Source organism: Lathamus discolor, chromosome 3 (genome assembly GCF_037157495.1).
Source record: "Lathamus discolor isolate bLatDis1 chromosome 3, bLatDis1.hap1, whole genome shotgun sequence".
NCBI lineage: Eukaryota > Metazoa > Chordata > Aves > Psittaciformes > Psittacidae > Lathamus > Lathamus discolor.
Genome location: NC_088886.1, coordinates 145,421,257 through 145,433,422, shown reverse-complemented (window position 1 = coordinate 145,433,422; position 12,166 = coordinate 145,421,257).

The window sequence follows — 12,166 nt, the reverse complement described above, 5'->3', positions numbered from 1 at the left end:
ATTTGACAACCACTTCTGTTCACTGCCCTTAAAAAGCCTTTTCCTGCCTAAAAGAACCCCCAACAGTTTCTCCTTGCTACTAACAAAACTCTTTCAATAATTCTTTATGATATTTTTACAGTGATAACATGCAGGTGAACAAAGCTGCTGTTATGCTGACCTGCTAAAACAAACCAGAGGGTTTTGGATGCTGCAGTTCTTGACCTTGTGAGCTGGCAACACTCGCTCCTAGAAACGCACCAAGTGCCTTCCCCTCATTGCTGGTACTATGCCATATTTTCCCACCAGGATGCTTTGGAGTGTCCTTCCCTTTCCAAGGTGGGAAGCTCACTCATACCATCTATTTGCTCGTGTAAGGCATCCAGCACCTCTGAATATTCAATGCCTTGAGTTTTTAAAAAGCTGCTGTGGCTGCGAGCATAACTCAGGGCCTACAACAAATCTAGAGAGGGGCTTTTAACAAGGGCCTGTAGGGACATGGCTTTAACCTGCCCGAGGGGAGACTGAGATGAGCTCTTAGGCAGAAGCTCTTCCCTGTGAGGGTGCTGAGGCGCTGGCACAGGGTGCCCAGAGAAGCTGTGGCTTCCCCATCCCTGGCAGTGCTCAAGGCCAGGTTGGACACAGGGGCTTGGAGCAAGCTGCTCTAGTGGAAGGGGTCCCTGCCCGTGGCAGGGGGTTGGAACTGGATGAGCTTTAAGGTCCCTTCCAACTCAAAGCATCCTATGACTCTATGATTGAAGAGCACATGCAGGAGAATGTGCAGTCCTGACCCACCGAGAGAAGGCTGACAACACAAATATGATAGACCTGATGCTGCGGCACAATGATGAATGATTCAGGTCAGGCTGCCCTTGGGAATACATGTAGACATTGCAAACTACAGCTTTTAAGATGTAGCTCCTCACACTTAGTACTTCAGTTTCAAATAAACATTTTGCTTTTTTTTGGTTGTTGTCACTATGAAAGATGGACAGGACTTTGCCTCGAGCGGCCAGAGACTGATCTTTCCAGCTTTAATTGGGTGGTTAGTTCTATCTGTTCTCCCCCAAATTATTTGAAAGAAATTGCAATTTAATACATTCTGCACTTAAGAAATTTAATCAATCATTAGAAATAACTGCCAATGATAGGAAAATATGGTAATCCATGTTATTTTTGCAGACAAAGCACTGATATAAACAAAACATAATTAAACATGCCCTCTTTTTACACTTCATAAAGAGCCACCGTCCTTGGGTATTATAAATCTCAACTTATTTCTCTGATCTCAGGGCATAAAATGTGTTCTGTGAATTGTCTTACTTCATGTAGGAAAACACTGATAATATTTGCCTTGCAGGCAGCATAAACCACAAAATGTAAAATAAAAATAAGTTATTAATCAGACTAACGGGCAACTTAAATGCAAAGCTGTCTTCTATGTCACATTAAAAATGATAATGAGCAACATTTCACAAGGCAATATTGTTACAAAAAACCCACCCCAAACCACGTTATGCACAGGCTTCTCAACCCATATCTGTGCTGCAGTCTCCAAGAAGGAAACAAGAAGGACAAGTTTAGTAGCTGGTTACCATGGGTATGTTGCCTGAGGAATACCTGCATTTCAATGTGGCCATACCTAAAACAGGTGTTGCTTTTTTATCTGCAGCTAACCCAGCCTGAGGCAACCGTGTTGTTTTTCCAAATTTGCATCTTAGTAGAAACAAAGTTTTAGCTCAATTAAATACCTGTCACAGAGGGGAGGAAAGAGTAGGGATATGTTGTGACGCATAAGAATACGTTGTGGGTTTGAAAATGGCCTGGTAAGAGCTATATTTTTAATGATCTGTGACAAAACCAATGCAAAAAGAAAACCCTGCCCTAAAGGCTAGTATGCTGCTCTTTGCTTCTCACTAAGAAATAGAATTATTGACTGAAATCTTAAAATAGTCTTAAATGAAGTCTTAAAAAATGAAGTATTAAAATAGTGCCTGTTCCCTAGCTCATCTCATAGGCATCTGCAGGTTGCTTTTACTTTTGCTGTTTTCTTCCTCCCTTTCCAGCATGATCTGAATTGAAGGTTGGCTTACAGGCAATATTCTTATTCTAAGAAGGTTATTAAGGCTTGTGCTTCCTGTAAAAATAGGTTGACTTGGAGTTACCCTCTGTGTCTGCGTGCATCATAGGAGCAGTCCCATGCCTGAAGGCTGCTTTTGACAGATGTTTGCTCATTGCAACATCCTTGGGTCTGCCTTTGGCGGCAGCAATCAGTATTTCCAAGGGTGGATAATTCATGTGCTTTCAAATATTAAGTGTGGTGCGTAGGACAGACTGGCCCCAGAATTCTCTATCTATCCCAGAAATATTTGTCTGCCTCATCTGCCTTTGTCATGACATCAAAGACAATACACTGGGCAGACAAAAGTGCTCACCTTTTCCTTATGAAGACATCAGCATCACCCGTGCAGGGCAGGATGTGGTTTGTAGAGCAGACTGACCTGGAACAAATGTTCAAAGACAACATAGATACCATAGCTGGCTCTCAGGCAACCTTGTGCTTGGGGCTGCTCTCTGGACAGGGTAGGTGGTGTGCAGTGTAGGTCTGGCAATTTATTTTCTGATGTATTTTCATCCATCTGTCACAAATCTAATGAGCAGTCAGTCTGAAGCTGCACCAGTACCACACACAGGTGTCTTCCTGACAGTGACAATGCACCATGTGTGCATGGCCTCTGTATTTCTGCTGACTGCCTCATTGTATGCATGTCCATTGTGTTCTGGTCTCAGGGCTGCAGCTGGAAGGGTGTAAGAGGTGTCTCTTTATAAGAAATCTTAGCAAATATGCTTGTAGGCACATTCAGAGGCTCACCCACTGCTGAAGGTATGTTTCTGCTTCCCATATGTAAACAAGATAGTAAGGCTTACTATTCTCTCTTGTGTGTTTCTGCAAGGAGCCTTTCAAGGCAGGTGTTGCTTGCTGGTGTGTAGTTCCCAGCACTGAGAGAATCCAGCTGTCAGGTGAGAAATAATAATTACTTGGTCATCAAAACAGGGCTTATCGGTAGTATTTTTCTCTAGCCAGACAAAAATCCTCTCTTCCCAGCTCACCCTGGACATCTCAGTAAAATCCTAAAGCTGGTACTTTCTGGAGTGTACTCCAAATCTCTCTATGCGACAGCCCAAGTATTCAGGTGCTTTTCCAGTTGTAACTGTAGCTGTATTCAAAGCCAGTGGAGATCAGCAGGGCTTACAGCTTCAGACTGAATGCTCATGCTGAATGGTATCTTCTCTGCAGCAGCGGCTAGAACGCAGTTCCCTGACATGCCTCACTCTCCCTGTTTAGCTCTGTGTTTAGCTGTTATTTATTTACATTCTTACCCCATTTCTGTCCAAGCTCAGCTCGTCATGTACAACAGTTTATATATCCCCACTGGAGGTTTTGAATAGCATCTCCAGCAGTGGAGTTCTGGGGGCATGTCTGCTGCGCACCAGCACATAGCTGAGATGCAGTTCCAAAAATTCAGGCTGAGTGCCAGGAAGCATGCTAGTATCAATACACCAGGCTGTGGAAAATGATGTAAATCCCATGCATGAAAATCAATAATATTTCTGTGCTACCGGACAAACTACTAGAAATGTAGCAGGAGAATGCTTTTGCGAGGATGCACATGTATTCTGAAATGCCTGTCACCACTACTGTGTTACCTCTGGAGCCCCTGCTAGCTTTGCATTGCAGTGTGGTTATTTGAGGTTTCTTAGCCAACAGTGAATGCATTCAGCCCACATGTTGGCCCATGGATGGTAAGGGGCACCATCCTTAGTATAGGGGTTTATTGAGCATATGTGACAAGCTGCGGTAGGAAGACGGAAAAGGTACTTTGTGTCCTGGGAGGAGCAGGACTGTAGCGTGAGCACCAGCCGCCTGTGCAGGCATCCTGGGTGAGGTGGATGTGAATGCTGGCTGGAAACAGATCTGTACATGTGCCATGGCCCTAGATGAAGACCTGCAGTTTTGAGGGAGCCTGAGTATATTTTAGTTCTGTCATGGGGCTCAATTAACTGATAGGTTGTCACATGGCTAAGAAAATGGGTACAAAGGTATTTGTTTTCATGCAAGGCAGAGTTTGTCTAGAAGCTTCAAGGTATGTAAAGGGAGAGCTGTGCTTTACAGGTCATACTCTTCCAGGAGGTGGGTGACAGTGAGCAGCATTGCTCCAGTCATAGAATAGAAGAGTTAGGGTTGGAAAGGACCTCAAGATCATCCAGTTCCAACCCCCCTGCCATGAGCAGGGACACCTCACACTAAACCATCCCACCCAAGGCTTCATCCAACCTGGCCTTGAACACCTCCAAGGATGGAGCACTCACAACCTCCCTGGGCAACCCATTCCAGTGTCTCACCACCCTTACAGTAAAAAACTTCCTCCTTATATCCAATCTAAACTTCACCTGTTTAAGTTTGAACCCTTTAACCCTTGTCCTGTCACTACAGTCCCTAAAGAATAGTCCATCCCCAGCATCCTTATAAAGCCCCCTTCAGATACTGGAAGGCTGCTATGAGGTCCCCACACAGCCTTCTCTTCTCCAGGCTGAACAGCCCCAACTTCCTCAGCCTGTCTTCATACGGGAGGTGCTCCAGTCCCCTGATCATCCTCGTGGCCCTCCTCTGGACTTGTTCCAACAGTTCCATGTCCTTTTTATGTTGAGGACACCAGAACTGCACACAATGCTCCAGGTGAGGTCTCACAAGAGCAGAGTAGAGGGGCAGGATCACCTCCTTTGACCTGCTGGTCACGCTCCTTTTGATGCAGCCCAGGATACGGTTGGCTTTCTGGGCTGCGAGTGCACACTGCAGCCGGCCCATGTTCATTTTCTCATTGACCAACACCCCCAAGTCCTTCTCCTTGGGCTGCTCTGAATCTCTTCTCTGCCTAACCTGTAGCTGTGCCTGGGATTGCTTCGTCCTCATAGCAGAGGAACCTGCCCCACGCAACTTGTGACAGCTCTTCCTTTGCAAGCAGTGCCATATGCAACTGTCTCACACAACTGCTTAGATTAATGCCTTATAGATGAGGAGCGGGGTTGTGTGGTCCTGGAAATCTCTAGGCAGACAGTACTTGGTCAATGGGCTACAAGAGAGAGACTGCAGGTTTCCTGGGTGGTGGTGCTAGGGATGGTAAACGTGGAGTCTTTAACACATGTGAAATGACCTGTTATATTGCAGTGCCTGGAAGGGAGACCGGATCCACCTCTGCCCCCAGTCATCAAATAAACAGTTTCTTGCCTCCACTAGCACATTGCAGTGGGTATTATATATCACACAAACCACTGAAAGAGCTAGTTGTCTTTTTGGAGGAAAGTAGATGAGAGTAGCTATTTAGGTGCTAGGTCTCTAAGTGAATGTTATGGCAGGTATAAATTAAGGGTCTCAGCGTGAGCGTTGATTTACACAGTCCTGGACTCAGCTTGTAAGAGACATGCCACAAATCTACAATGCTATTTTGTGTTTCAGAGAGAAGGAGAAATTCATTGTTTTGTCTCTGATTAAATAGCCAGCTGGGACTAGGACTGACAAAAATGTGTCCAGCAAAATGTTCTTTTTAACTAGAATATAGCTTAATGATCCTCTTTTTTCCTTTGGTTAAAATGATGCATATTTTAATGAAAAAATAGTGTTGTCTAATTCATCTCCCCATTTTAAAATCTGATTTTAGTTGGGAGATCTGAAACATGGACTTTCTCTCTCTACATACATACATACATATATATATATACACACACATATATATATAGGCATGGCACAGAACACTGTGAACTAAGACTGTTTTGAGGGATGAGGTGCTGAAGGTGCTCACTTTGCTTTTTTGATAGTCCCTTCACAAATAGCAGTCGTCCTGGGGGCAATGCCCTCCCTGTATCTTTCTCATGAGTTTTCATGAAGAACAACTTGTGTTTTCCAGATAAATGTAGTAGAAGCTGGTTCTGATACTGGCTTCTGTCTTGAGCATCTGAAATCAGCTGAGCCCTTTGGTATAAAAGAGAACAAACTGGACTACAATATTAGTTTTCAAGGATGATAGAATTCAAACACTTCTTTCAATTTTAGTAGACAGTCCCTGCATATATATAATGTTGTCGAGTGTGATAAAACAAAGGGGAAAGTGATAGCTCCTGGTCTCGTTAAGACTAAGTGAGCAGGAGCTAGATAGGCAAGCTATTCACGTTTAGTAACTTAACAGTGTGGTCTGCTAGAATATAGGACTGTAAATTCAAAGTATTTTCAATCATGTATTGCTGTATCTTTCTCCTCACTTAACAAACGCCCCTTATTCCAGGTTTCAGACACTGCTTGGATCATGTCATATTTTGCTTTTCTTTAGTTTTCGCAATGGTGATGTTACAGCACTATCTAGGGGCTTTTTTTGGTGCTTTTTATTCCAAGTCAGGAAAAGGAAATTAAAAAAAGCGAAAGAAAAATGAGTAGAGATGGTCTGACTTTAAAAGGAAAAGAAGACTATGAGCTATAAATGAAATGTAGACTCCACAAGTGATGCAGCTAATGAAAGGCTCAGGCCTGACTGATCCACAGAATAGAAATGTGCTTCTTGAGGATGAAAGCACTGAAGAAACGGGAAGGACTTAAGTCCTCAGTTTGGTGATTAAGATGTTCAAGTAAGTCAAAATGTAGCTTCAACGATTTTGAAGCAGTATTTAGAATTAATGTAGTTCATGTTTTACTGCAACTCCTCTTTCTTTGCTGCTTATGCGTGAAAATAGCTTGTACTCCTAAGAATCATCTTTTGGTTTAATAAAAAGCAAAACCAGATCATCTAAGTCCAGGAAAAGCAGGAAAACCAATCAGTGTGCTTCCTATTCTTGGGGCTGTTTATGGAAAACTGCATTTGTATGACAAAAAGTATAATTTTTTATTATATCAAACTTTTCACATCAAATACTACTAATGCATTTCAGTTCCTCCTCCTTTTCTGTTTAACTGTTCCCAGCTCAGTTGGGAGGACACTGGGGACAGGCCAAATTTGTTGTCTGTATTTTCTGTCATTACTAGAGCATTGGTGTTGAGTGGAAATGATCACAGTGAGAACTCCATCCTGTGCAGACCCTGGTACCCTGCTCTGGCTGCTCAAGTGGTTGTCCCTGTTACTGAGATTTTGTTTCAATTTGTCAGCTAGGTAAATTGGTTGTATTCCATCCAGAGCATTAGTAAACCTTTTACAGCCATACCAGATCTCTATTTTTCAACTAAGGACTTAGAGATCCATTTTCTCTCTTGATGAAAGAATCCCAAAGGGTTTTTCCTGAAGGAAAAAGCTTTCTATAAAATTATGTCAGTTGTCTGACAGTTGTTGGGTGCTGCTGATTCCCAAGTGTGATTTATGTATCATCTATATTGTAAGGAGGCTTTTGTTGGAGATGTGAGACTAACACTAAGATGTGTGTCAGGAGACATAAGACTAAATTCTAGATCTTGAGAGGAAAATAAGGAAAGAAAAAAGAATTAGCAAATGAAATCTATTTCCAGAAATGAAGTTATCCATGTACCAGTTAGAATCTAGTGAAACATGACAGTCTTTTTTGTGTCCCCAGATATAAAATGCTGTATATGGTTCCCCTAGTGCAGTGCGTAGATCACTCCGAGTGCTGCTTTCACACGTCAATATTCAGCACAGTTGTGCTGATATATAGTAGCTGGTTCCATCAAGAATGGATTCTTCATTGTTAGTGGGAAATATTTTTCTTACCTCTTGTTATCCTCTTGAAGAGTTTTGTGTTTCCTAAAACCACTGAGGTGTCCTGGAGAGTTATAACTTTCAGAAGGTCTCACCAGCTCACGTGCTTTCTGCATTCTCTGCCCTTGTGGAGAGAGCTGCTCTTCTCTGTACCAGTTCTGGAGCTTTCCCCTGCACAACAGCATCTGTAGTAGCCATAGCACAGTAACACATAGGATTTACTCCCATAGTAAAAAGGAGTGGGACTGGTGGCAGTAGTAAAAGAAGAATCTTAGTAGATTAGATGTAATCCTTTGGGATAAAAGCTTGCCAGAAATCACTGATTCATATAATTGTTGTCCTTGCTAAAAGTAGAAGAGTATCTTAGAGACCACAATTGTGTATAAATCTGGGAAGGAATACTGTTCTAGTCCAACAGAAGTTTAGAGAATTAGAAACAGTTTGTAACCATCCGTACAGAAGTTTCATGGCCTTGTTTTGGATAGTTTAATGTATTTTGCAAGGCCTGTACATCTGCAGCTGAACAAGGAGCAAGACATTTCAGATTTAGCTATTGTGGTTGATGAAATTCAGCCACAATGATGAAAACAGCTGAAATTTGCAAAGATTTTGAATTTTCTACTTTTGGAATTCAAATCAATTAAGAATGAAGTAGATCTATAATAGCCACATCATAGTAGCTTTGGATTTCAGAGTGTGGGTTTTCTTGATAGTCGCTTCTGAATAGTGGAGGAAGTTGTGGTGAACCTTTACAAGTAGTTTGGAGGATAAAAACCTAAACTTACAAAGGTTCCTGTCTTACAGGAGGCAGATCATCCAACTCCAAAAGGCATTCTGAGAAAAGAAAAGGAATTGCCCAAGATGCTGCAATAAAGGAAATCACCAGTGTTGGTTCTGTACTGAATAAGTAATGGGCATGCTTGCTCAGGGTTTATTGGTGTAATCCCCATTTTCCCTCGGGGAAACCAGAAGGATTTTTGAAAACACACAACAAAATTATCTTTCAAGCAAAGCTATTTTACATCATATTGGAATAAAAAGCTCTCTTATCATACAAAAGGTGATGTTGTATTGTGCTTTGGAGAGTCAAATAGCTTAAGGATATAGTGCTTCTTTCTTCTTCCCTTGCTGGTGTAATTCTGTTGACATCTGTAATTTCTTCTGCTTTCCACCAGATTTGTTTGCACTGCATCATTTTGGTTTCTTGTGTTTCTCAGTATGGAGCTGCAGCACTGCATAGTCCACTGGAGCTGGACCAGAGGAGGGGAGACCCTTCCCTTGCACACATCTCTGCTGATAAACCATGGTCCCCAAAAGCAGTCTTCTCTCTGGCCTCTCCTTGGTAGCAGCCATCCGTTTTCAGAACATGCTGGATGGGAAACATCCAACACTCCTACCATAAACCACAGCACTGCATTGCTACCACCTCCTTTGTCCTCCCTAGACCAAGTCATAGAGAGAGGAGTGGTGCCACAGCCAGCAGTTCCCACAGCTACGTGCCATTGAACAATAAAGGGCTGCATACTCTAATGATGATTAATTACATTTTCTCATATCTTTCTATCAATTAACTGGAAATGTTTCTTTGTTTAAATAATTGTCTTTTGGTAAATAAATGCGTAAACACTACTTAAAGCATTTTGGGGTCTAATTATACTTATCTGAAAGTTAACAGATTCAAGATGTGATTTGTGTTTTAATTGTTTTAATGTCTAGTAAAACGCGGTGTTGATTTTCTGAACAAGCTGATCTCTATTGTAAGAAAATGAGGAACTACAAATGATTTTCTTAATCCAAGCTACTTGTTGAGCAAAGATCTGCCCTGAGCCTATGTTCATACTGGGGTTTGTTTGCTTTTCAGCCTGGTCAAACCAGCAACCCACTGAGCTAAGCCACTCAGCCAAATTTTAGAAACAGCTTAAAGATGCCAGGGCCTGGCTGTGGTGCCTGGTGGAGTACAGCATCACAGCACTGGCGTCCCCACACTGTGATTTGGGTGCCTACAGTGCAGAGCGAGACATGGCTTCCAGTCCAGTTCAGTCCCATTGGCAGGGACAGAGCTCATGGATAACTCACGCGCCGTACCTGACCCTAAGGAAAGAGGGGTCACAGCTAAATCCCCATGATCTAAATGTATCAGGCTTTTGGACTCACTTACCTTACAGTCTTTCATCTCTCTGCCCTCTCTAATAGCAGAGCAACACCATGTCACTGTGGTTTGTTATTCTCATTAGCTTCCATTAGCTGTAACACTGGGGGCCTCTGTCCAGTTCAGTCAGAGGCTGTGTCCAGCCCTGACAAAGTTGAGGTATGCCCTGAGGCTATGTTAAGGGCAGCTGGTAGAACAACCACATAACTGGAGGAAAAAGAAGCAACAGGGGGGAAAACAGTGTCAGTGGCAGAGCTAGCAGCACCCCAGCAGCTTCCAGAATGGCTCACAAGTGCTGTGGCAGAAGTGAGTGGCAAGGAGGGATCTGATGGAGGAGCATATGCTGGTGCCATGATGCTCTCGTAATACTCCTCCTGTGCTGCCACAGAGCTAGTGTGGATCCTTGTGTGAGGAATGATGGAGCCTGTTTATTCACACAGTCCTATGCTCATGCCCTTCTGGGGCTCAGAATCATAGAATCATAGAATGGTTTGGGTTGGAAGAGATGTTAAAGCTCACCCAGTTCCAACCCCCTGCCACGGGCAGGGACCCCTTCCACTAGAGCAGGTTGCTCCAAGCCCCTGTGTCCAACCTGGCCTTGAGCACTGCCAGGGATGGGGCAGCCACAGCTTCTCTGGGCACCCTGTGCCAGCGCCTCAGCACCCTCACAGGGAAGAGCTTCTGCCTAAGAGCTCATCTCAGTCTCCCCTTGGGCAGGTTAAAGCCATTCCCCTTGGCCTGTCCCTACAGGCCCTTGACCAAAACCCCTCTCCAGGTTTCCTGCAGCCCCTTTAGGCACTGGAGCTGCTCTAAGGTCTCCCTGGAGCTTTCTCTTCTCCAGGCTGAACAAGCCTCTTCAATCTTGTTGAATCTTTGGTCTTCAATATTGTCCTTCAATCTTGATCAAGCCTGGAGATCAAGAATGAAGAATAAGATTGAAGATCATTCCTACTCCAAACACACAGCGTGCCATGGCCATGGACCGCTTACATTATCGGCCCTCTGTTTTAATTTCCCTCCCTCTAAAACAAGGGTAATATTTCCGCAGTTCAGAATGGTGTTAGAAGGTTAAAATCACAAATCTTGAGAGGGGATCAGGCAAGACAGGGTAAGGACAGCAAAAGAAATAAAGAAAACAGTTTTCTGCTATTTTTTCCTTACCTAAAACTTACTCGTGGGCTTTTCCCAGTTAGACTTCCTTTTTCAAGATAAGGGGAAAAGAAGGAAAGGAAGAAAAATCCTCCCACACGTTCAAACAGAATTTGCATTTGACTGTATTAAAATTTTTCTTAAATTGCAATTAAGCAATAAATCTTCACCAGTTGCAAAAATAAAGAGAGTGGGGTGGGGGAAATTTATTAGATAATGTAATCTTTCAGGCATTTTTTAATTTCCTTCTAAGATCTAGAATATCAGTTGGAGTCCCAGGTAAAACAGGATCGGAGCTTTCAGCCCCAAGTTGTGACTCAAAGTGCTTAGCTAAATTAAACAGAACAGATGTGGAAAATAAGATGAGAGTTATGCATACAGTTCTCAAACAGCTGTCCCAGCCCCCTCCCATTGAAGAGCTCGACCTAATTCCCTTTTGTTGACCAAAGTGTGCAATTCGATCCTAAAAGCTTGTCAGAATTAAGCACAATGCTTAATATAAGTTTACATTTTAACTGTTTTTCTTTGATATTTGACAAGGACATGGGAAGTAGCTCCAGAACTTTCTCCTGGGCCAATTTGCTGAAGGTTGCTGTGAATCACGCTTCCCCTTGGGCTGCTCGCCCCGGGGACCTCACTTGAGACCCGGCACCTGTTAACCACCAGAGCAATTAATAATTAATTAAACAAATAACCCCTTCACGTCACACTGTGAAATCAAAGCTCCCGCATAAAAAAGAGCTTTACCTTGTAGGTTGCCAGAAGTAACCTCTGCCCCAGCACTTGTGCAGTGTGGGGAAGAGCAGATAGTTGCTTTTGTACCTCGGAGTAGTGACTCTTTACAATAGATTTAAAAAGGCAATAAAAAGAAGGAACTGCCAGTCTTGTTACATCCTTCCTACTCAATACCACTGCAATGATGTCAGCAGTGTCTGAACATATAACAGCTAAAGAGAAAAAGAAATCCTATACATTCTTCTGGAAAGCGGAATCAGTGGAGCCTTTCGGCTTACATTGCCCTGTGCACTCTTGAAGATGGAATAGTTTGTCTCACTGCTGCTGTTTTGGTTTCGGAGATGACAAGTGTATCATGGCCTTTCCCCCCCCCCCCCCCTTTTTCTTCCCCCAAAAGTAGCTG